The 9,486-nt window shown below is 42.7% G+C and overlaps 1 long non-coding RNA gene across 2 annotated transcripts in view; it reads right to left on the bottom strand.

Moving 5' to 3' along the window:
- The window catches only part of LOC104910647, a 25,377-nt gene that overhangs the window by 3,537 nt on the left and 12,354 nt on the right, over positions 1 to 9,486 (bottom strand). For both annotated transcript variants that reach the window (XR_793287.3, XR_002114199.1), the window contains exon 4: positions 51 to 54. This is a non-coding gene — a long non-coding RNA (uncharacterized LOC104910647). The remainder of the gene's footprint in view (positions 1 to 50; positions 55 to 9,486) is intronic.

Raw genomic sequence — 9,486 nt, 5'->3', positions numbered from 1 at the left:
CGGGCGCTAGGGACGGGACCGCCTTCATCCCTCACTCCCTCCCTCCCAACCACCCTCCTGGCCGGGGTCTGCGGGCCAGCACTGTCTGCCCTTACGGCCTGCCCAGCTCCGCGCCTGCAGCTCTGCCCAGCGCTGAGAGCGGCGCTGCGCTGCCTCAAGCCGTGCAGAAGCCTGGAAAGGCTGGTGGAAGTGCTGCCGTGCACACGCTGCAGAGGATGCATAAGCAAAGAAGAGAGAAAGTGTACACGCTACAGGGTGCACCCCTTGATACTTGACAAATCCCTCGTACCTTACAAAAGGTGACAGCTTGCGAGAGAAATGTTTCCTTACACCTCTGCAAACGATACTTCATCCAGTGCAATTCCGCTAAAAAGATGCGTGTTTCATGAAGAAAGCATTCAGAAGGGACAGTGAGCTCCTGGCAACCACAAGAATCACATTACCCAACTCTAAACATTGCTTGTGAGGGGACCGTGGGTTGGACGCTTGTTGACTAGAATGTCGGGTCATTTCAGCAACCGCTGAGAGCTGTCCTGGTTTGGTTGTATGCCTCATGAGCCCACTTGATTGGTAAATCATCAACCTAAATCTCAAAGTTCCACTGTTCTGTACACGCTCTATTGATGTGATTTTTACCCTCCGGTGTTTAATGGGTTACCTGGGTTATTTTAGGGGGACGGAGGTTAAGACTACACACATTCCTTTACATACATAATATTTGGTAAAGTATTGAATGTTCTTTATTTCATGTAAAGACAACCCCTGTTTCCTGGTGCTTCAGCTTTTACTGGACTACAGAAGGATGGAGACATCCCGTGAAATGGAAATGTGACAGAAGGACAGGGCCTGCGTTCACTTCTTAGAACTGTACTGTGAATCAGCCCATAGTCCCACTTAACTGCACTTGGATCACTTTGTGGAGAGTCTCACAAATGCAAAATAGATTCCTTTCTCCTGAAAGGAAATGGAAACTTGTCATCCAGGAGCACATCCAGCTGCCAATGGGCATGAAGGCCATAGCACAGCCAAAGTGATGGGAATTAAGCCCTAGGGCACAGACAGCATGGCCATCAGCTCTCTGCAGCAGTTGCATTCCTCTGATTTGTTCAACTTGTTCACTTTGTGCTCCTGTAGACAGAGCCAGCCTCTGCCAAGTGATTTTTGCATCATGTCCGTAGTTCTGGATGAAGACATCAATCAAGTGATGCACGAAAAAAACACAACTCATGCAATAGTGAATTCACATTCTGCTTTTTTTTTTTTTCACGAATGCTTCCATCTGCCAACCACAAAAAGCTATCACTGATTTTATCTACTATGCAAATTAATCCTTCATTATCACATCCTTCCCCACATCTGGATTTCTGAAGGACAGAAACCACATTTTTCAGCCCTCTCAGAGAAACTTAACTTTGCCTTGCTCACATTGGAAAGAGGGTTCCTAGTAGGTGTATCTGTGTCCACCTTTCTCTATCATGTGTAGATATCCTTTTGTCAATCCTGTCATCATGAAAGTGCAAAACCACCAGCTAAGTGGTATTTGAATATGTATCTCATTAATGCCATGCACCACACCTCTCTGCTCCTACTTGACACTCACCTGACTATACATCCAGGGACCACAGTTATCTTTGAAATCGGCTTTTTCCTGCTGAAAAAAGAAGAAAGGGACCTCAGAAAAGAAAGGGACCTAGTCTCAATCAGATTACTTAGAAAGACATATAAAGAAAACATGGAAGCAGCAGCTGTATGAAAATAAAATCTATAATGGCAATATTGGACTTTCTTATGGAGAGGAGCTCAGGAAACAGCTCCTGTAATTGATATATTCCTATTGCTGTCACTGTCCCTTGTCCTTTCACTGGGCAGCACTGAAAAGAGTCTGCCTCCATCTTCTTTCTACCCCCACAATAGATGTTTATGCATACCAACAAGATGTGCCCTCATCACAAGCTTTCCCTTCTTGAGGCTAAGCCCTTCCAGCTTTCTCAGCCTCCCTATGTGTGATAAAAGCTCCAATCCCTTTGCCAATATCCATGGCCCTTTACTGGGCTCTCTCCAGGACACCCATGTCCCTCTTGCACTGGAAAGTCCAGGCTGGACTCAACATGTTAGCCATAGCCTCCCCAGTGCTGATACAATAACACTGATGTTGAAGTACCATCTATTAGCTATCATGGATGAAGGAAATTAAGCATCTGACTGAGACATCACTTAGCTGCATTATTTTCACTTTGAGCATATCGCTGTGTATATGAATCTGGTCTCTTCTCTTTGAGAACCATCCCAAGTGCATAATTTATGTAACAAACAGACTGTCAAGCCTCTACCATGTTGTAACTGCATCTGCTCACACTTGCTTAAACTATCGAGGGAAGAAAAAACAAAGAAATTTATTGTAAATAAGCACTTCAAGATGTCTAGCATATAGTGCCGTTAAAAAACATGAGCTACTGAATCCACAGAACAGGCATAATCCCTTATGTTTCTTTAACTCTCTCCACAGTGGGAAATGAAATACTTTTCATTTTACATTTGTAAGTGTTTAATACACTTGGGAAATGGATTATAAATGCTAATGGCAATTGCTGGGGCATAGGAAGAAGGTCCCTCGGTGATGGAGGATGAGCAAGGAGTCCAGGGGGACTGCAGCAGCAGCAATGTCCCAGTGCAGTCCCAGAGTATAAAAGCACAGAGAGAAAAAAAAAAAAAAAAAAGTAAAACTTCTGTGGCATAGCAGAAAAGAGACATGATGCATATATACATAAGTGCACACTTGAATATTAGAGAGGATATTTTGAGGAAAAAGGAGAAACAGAACTAGAAAACCAACCTAAAATTGCAAACACATGTTTTCTTAAAATGTAATTGTACTGTTGACTTTCAAGGTTTTTGTGTTTTTACTTTCAAACATATAAAAAATTTTCCAGCTGTTCCTACTACTATTCCTTCCACTTTCTGTTTTTGTCTTTGTTTACCAGAGTCCCTGCCTGGCTCCCACTCAGAACACAGGACCCCTCCAGAGCCCAGTGTGAATCCCCAGAAGGAAGGAGATAGTGGGATCTTGGGGAGTGGCACCCTCCTAAGTAAAAAACAGACACCCTGGCCACAGCTCTTTCAGCTTGCTTACGTCAGGCTAATGACAGTGCTATTTCTTCACGTGATAAGGTACCGAGGTAAAAACACAGATCTGGAAAAACCAAACATAAACCAGCAGCAGATTCAACTGTGCTAAAGCTGGTTCATTTGCTTCATGCTGCATTTCCCCACCCCTTCCACTCCTAGGCTGTACCTAATCCCAAGTTTACAGCTTCCCTCATATGAACAATCAACAGAAAGCTTTTCAGATTTGAGCCGTTCAAATGAAACCACAAGCATAAGGATGTTCTGCTGCTCGTTTATGGCAGCGTAATACAAACAAAGCAGACGTGCCCTTTTGTTAACTTTTCCTCCTATAAAATATTTTCCCAATGACCGTTCCCCCTGTATGTCTCCGAGGGCTGAAGGCACCACACAAAGGAGAGAAAAGGTTGCATTCTTTACTTTTAAAATCTACTTCAGCAGAGAAGCTACAACATGTAAAGCCTGAAAAGCCACACTACAGAAATGCATAAATTGATCATAACACAGTCTGAATATTAAGTGAAATATTACACAAAGATAAACTGAGCAAGAAAGCTCAGAAGTTAAATATTTATTTATCCTTAAACTCCAGCTGGGAAGTGAAGTCTCCATCCAAAAACAAATAAAAGACTGTCTCAGGAATATATCCTGAGCACCGTCCTTTCTGGCTGACAAAAAGATTGTGTTTTACTTGGTACATGATACAGCTCACTGGAATATGTTTAACACAAAAAAGAGCAACCATGCCCAAAATAGTGCAAGACTATGGTATACTGAAGGTCCCCGCTAGAAAGGAGCTCCAAGCACACAGCATGTTTTCACATTCTTCACATACTCTCCTAACCGCTGCAAGAAACACTCGTGCACAAGTGCAAGTTCAGCCCCAGGAGTGAGCAAGGAACGTCTGCTTCTAAAGGATGTTTGAAAAAGGTGTGCTCCCTCCCCAGATCTACCAGCGCAGCACTGCACTGCATGGGCTCATTCAGACTCCTCTGACTCCACGCAAGCACCTGCAGGAGCCAAAAGGGGACTATGTGAAAAATTAATGGGGAGCAAGAGCTAGCATATAGTGATTGTGGTGTAGTGTCCTTCACACTTTGCTGCAAATTTGTGCTGAGAAAGGGTGAGAGGGAGAGGCAATGTGCAGGTTAATATGGTGTCAAGAAGGTGAGTCTTGGGAATATTTTTAATAAAGGGTTTGTAGACATGGATAAGATCAGGATGGCCAACATTCAAACCATGAAAGTATTTGACAACAAGGCGCGTAAGTAAACTACATCTTCACTTGGGATAAATGCCAATCTGCGGATTAAAACAGCATCTTGTCAAGGCTCTTCATCATAAATTACCTGTATTGACTCTTGTGATGGGTGGAAACAATTCCACCCTCCCTCTGCGGTGGTGTGATTCACCCAGGTATGCTGTGTGGTAAGACAAATAGGTCTGGCTTTTGAATAACAAACCTTCCCATCCAAGCTCCCTTCTATAGGAAATGGACATGAAAAACTGGTTAAATATACCTCTCTCCGGTAGAATATTGCTAATAAGCAGAAAATGAGCATTGTTTGACCACGTCTATCTTGCCAGGAACCACCTTTAATCAAACCAGAAGTTGAACATGTACCCAGTTGTCTACAGAAACCAGCTACTGGGTACTTTACCAGCACAATTTCCCTGCCAATGAGCACTGGACAGCATGCAGCCTGGCATCATGCATGGACCCAAGCATAAGAGATGAGAAGCCATGCCATTCTTAGAAATGGAGTTTCCCTATCCTGCTCCTGAACAGCACAGGCGGGTCAAGCTGTCGCTTTCAACTTGGTGCCTCCCCATCCCATCTTGATGACTTGCTGACAACATTCACAGCCCCACCTACTCACCTCAGAGACCTCAGAGTTTCGGATAGTGCAAATATGCAGAACTCAGGTGATCATTTAGACTGGAGAGTCCTAAACCTAAGTGTGCAGAATGCTTTTGATACCTCTTTGTTGATCCTTTTTACTGTGCACCCTGTTAAGGAGGTTCATTTGTCTCACGTAGAGATGGGCCTGGGGGAAAACTTCAGAAACATTTTAAGTAACAAACTGCTTACTGTTATAAAACATTATTATTTGAAGTGTTCAGCTTTTTTATTTTCTACTTAACAGTATGAACACCTACATATTGGTACTTAAGAGACCTGATTTTCCAAAATCTCTGTCTAGGAGTATCTAATAGCAACAAACTCTGCTAGAGACAAAGAAACCTAAATTGGCCTGTGTCTAAAACAAGTTCTTTCCTTATATTTTCTGCTAAGCAACAGTAGCAGATCCTATTTCAAGGTCATTTATCCTCTGTATGAAAACATACATTTATATGACTAAATGGAATACTCCATGTTCTTCCTTAACATTAAACATACCTGATCGTGTATCTCTCAGTGAGGCTGAAAAGCCTTTTCTTGAAGAAATAGGAAGGAACCTGCTCTGCTACTTGTTCAAGAGCGAGACTTACAGTTCATCATCTACTTGGGTATCTCTTCCTTATCCTTTCTTTTACTACAGAATTTAATGCACACTGTAAATCCCAAGAGCCAATTTCTCATGCAGCTGGTCCAGCAGGATTACCAGGCACAAAAAATTCAGTATTTGCATAAAGTACTAGTCCTCTTTTAATAAAAAGAAAAACAAAAATACAGTTCTGCAGCACACGCACATTCTGCATCCCTCACGAAGACCCAGGCTTCATCCTGAGCACAGCATTCTGATGGAGCTAGCTAAGATCTCGGCATGCTCAGATACTGAGTGAAATCCCATCCTTGCTCCAACTGATAGTGAAATTTCCAGTGATTTCAACAAGACTGCTCAGCCTAAGGCAATCTAATGGGTGTGGAAGCTTGTGAATATACAGATCCATATTTTATTTGAAAAACAGAACTGTAAGTTATTGCCACATATATGTCACAGCAGCTACAGGGCACTTGGGCGCATGAGCTATAGCACAATCCATTTCCAGAGAGTCACTAGCAGTCGTCCAAAGATATGCCATTTGAACAGCTTGAATTTAAGTTGCTGCTTCTGCTTCAGGCACAAAGAAAGGTTTAAGTCCAGCTTTCCATTTTTCCAGCTATTGCCTTTTTCTAAGAAAAAAAGTTAGTCTCACCCTCTGGGGGGACTAGGGCATATTGAGCTCCACGTTGAAAAAGTTTAAAAGAAAATCAAAAGCAGTTTTGATTTAACATGAATTCACTTGTCTTCAAGCAATACTACAGTACTGCAGTGCTTCCATATCAAAGGCTTACTATAAACCACTCAGCTGGTCATCATTCTTACCCACGCAGCATTCACTCACACTAACTTTTTACAGTGCCCACCACGTCTTCCTGTTTCCTTTTCTCTCATTCCTAAACTTAATCCCCTGCCTCTTTTGACCCACTTAACTTTCTTGGTCACCTGATGACAAAGTGATCTGAAGACAAGTGTCCAGCTCTACCAGTCCTTCCCACTGGTTTTGTAATTCATTTGGCCCATATTAAACTACAAGAAGGCACATTCACTGGTTTATCTTACTTACTCTTTTATATTCCATCATCCATTTGTTTCATCTCAGCTTCTCTACATTTTCTGTAGAGTGATCTCTTATTGCCTTGAATTAGTTTTGCAAGGCAGCATCTCAAAATCCCACCCAGGCTTCCTCAGCACTGTTTTTTCATTGTTCTTAGATACTTGAGTTCTGCTTTTTGTTGAAAGAATCAATTGGGATGACAGTTCTCACCTTTTTTGAGCTCCTAGCATTGATTAAGGAAACAGAACAAGAGTTATTAGAGCTGGCTAGCAAATCCCAGACGTTCACAATAAAACCGTATTGAAAACACAGGACCAGCTTAAATTCTGCTATATAATAAAAGCACCCCAGAAGCTGAGTCACTATTTAGATAACTTTTTTTTCCCCAAAAAATACAAAGGAGGCATGGCAACATATATATATTCTACCTGTCTGAAGAAAGAAACGGACTTAGGAGCTAAGAAATCAATAGATCAGTGGGGTGAGTGAAAGGAGCATGCACATCCTCAGATTAAGACCTACAGAGAGCCACCAGCATTGCCTGTGGTTTGTGCTCAGGGTAACTTCTCGATGCAGACACCTTCAGGCAGCACTGGAAAGGCCAGCAGACAAGGGCTGGTAGGGGCAATAACAGAAGGTGACAAACAGGGCTCTTGTGCCAGCCAGAGGCATTTCTCACACTCCAAACAGGACTGCTTTGCTACTGGGCTCTGTCTGCTGCTCTACGGAGAGGCCGGAGCTGGCTCTCCCTCACTGGCACACACTGCTTTTCTGTATAAAGGGCAAGAGGTGGCAATGCTCACCCCAAGGTCATGGGGGAGTCCACCTGCTGGTCACATTGCAGGCCAGTGAGTCTAATGCCCCATTCGCATTCCCATCTCACCTAGATGGCAGCCAGCCAGCACTGCACTACTTGGACTCGCAGTTCCCGTTGGATGAGGATTTGCTGACAGAATTTCAAAAAGCACACATTTGGGGCAGATTTTGTTTAGCTTTTATTTGCCTGAAGCGACCATGGAATGTAAGGACCCAGGGGCATTAGTGTGCAGTGCTGAGTGCATTAGGAAAAAAAAAAAAACCAAGCAAGGTTAAAATAGACTTGCAGTTGAAATTGGTAAGGGTCGAAATATATGATTTGGCACAAATCGTTGAGGAATGCAGCAGAAATCAGCTTGCCTTGACTGAGTTGCAATGACCTGAAAATTATCTAGTAAGCACAGGCAGAGAAGTTTCTGATTGAGCGTTTTGTGCTTACTCCACACGCTGCACACCTACAAGGTTAAATACGTGCACTGCTCTTTTTACAAAAACCACAGTGTGCATTGGTCAGATGCCAGCATGCCTTCCAGCCAACTCCAAACTTCCCAACTGTTCATTCAGCACATCTCCGCTGTGGAGATCGGCTCTGCATCCTACTGCTTCTCCTCCAGCACATGACATCAAAAAACCTCTGGCTCTCACAGGGATGAAAGGGCCTTTATCACATTCCCAGAAAGCAATTTTGGGCATGGGTTTGCCCCATGCTGAAAGAGTTTTTCCTCCCACTCTGCTCTTGTGGAGAATGCCACAGAAATCTGTCAGTGCCCGACAGCCTATTGAGAACATGAAGGAAAAACTATACTTTATTAACCTTCAGGAAATTCCACTCAGCCAAAACACGGCAACAGATGTTTCCTGCAATTTGTCATCACCTACTGCAGCAAAGGGTTGCTACCACAAGGGCATTTCTGACAGGTTAATTTGATAAGAACTGTGAAAAGGAAACACAAAAATTGAATAAGAATTGAGAGACCATCTTCAACATCTTTCAACAAGTCCAACCCAGGCCACATACAGTAACAGCCCCCTTACTTTCACTATACCAGTTACAAAGAACTCAATTTTAAGTGTGGTACCACACATGAATACTGGTGCTAGTTAGGAGCCTCATTCAGCTTCTCCTGGAGATGATGAAAATCTCTCCTCTGGCTTCAGCAATCTAGATTAGCATATAAATCATTAGAGTAGGTACAGTGTATTGTCCCTATTGCTGTTTGCTGGTCTATTGGGGTTTTTAACTGCAGTAAGGTGGCACTCCTTTTCCATGCTTGTAGTTGTATGTGTCCTCTGTACAATCAGATTTTAAACATGCTTAGAACTTAAGAACATATATGTCTTCAAACACAAGTTCTCTACATAGTGAAAAATTCCCTTCTGCATCCATGTAAGATTTTCACAGAATTTTAGAGTACCTATGTGAATGGGTATGACAAAAGTTTCTCTGACACTTACAAGACTTCAAGTATCCACACTCTTCATGACAAAAACAGTTTTTCAAGAAAGAATGATTACTGAGTTTTTTCAGGAGTAGAGCACATATAACATGGTATTCCTCCCATATTAAACAAATATGATGTAAAGCCAGGATTTCAGCCATATTATGTGGAAGCCATGGACTATGAGGTATAAGGAATACCTGCCTTCCTTTCTATCTGGCATCTGTGACACACACCCACCATTTCTTTAATGGACCTTTTCCAGTCAGACCTCTCTGGACTATCACCAACCAAAGCCAAAGCAGGAATTTCCAGCAACTGCAGCAAGTGCAACAATGGACTCCAGCAGAAATGGTGGAAAAGGAAACTTGTAGAATGAACTAAATTTTGTTGCCTAGCACCCCAATTATCCAGACATTCCCAGCCCTACTTCCACTGAAACCCAAGACAAGATTTCCATGGCTTTCAACACAGCAAGGTTTGGCAAACAAAACGACTGTCTCCAATTTGTTTAACACTTCCTCATTGAAACAGCAACACCAAAGCCAAACTTGAATCCCTAATA

This window comes from Meleagris gallopavo, chromosome 4 (assembly GCF_000146605.3).
Source record: "Meleagris gallopavo isolate NT-WF06-2002-E0010 breed Aviagen turkey brand Nicholas breeding stock chromosome 4, Turkey_5.1, whole genome shotgun sequence".
Classification (NCBI taxonomy): Eukaryota; Metazoa; Chordata; class Aves; order Galliformes; family Phasianidae; genus Meleagris; species Meleagris gallopavo.
This window is presented reverse-complemented; position numbering and strand designations above follow the sequence as displayed.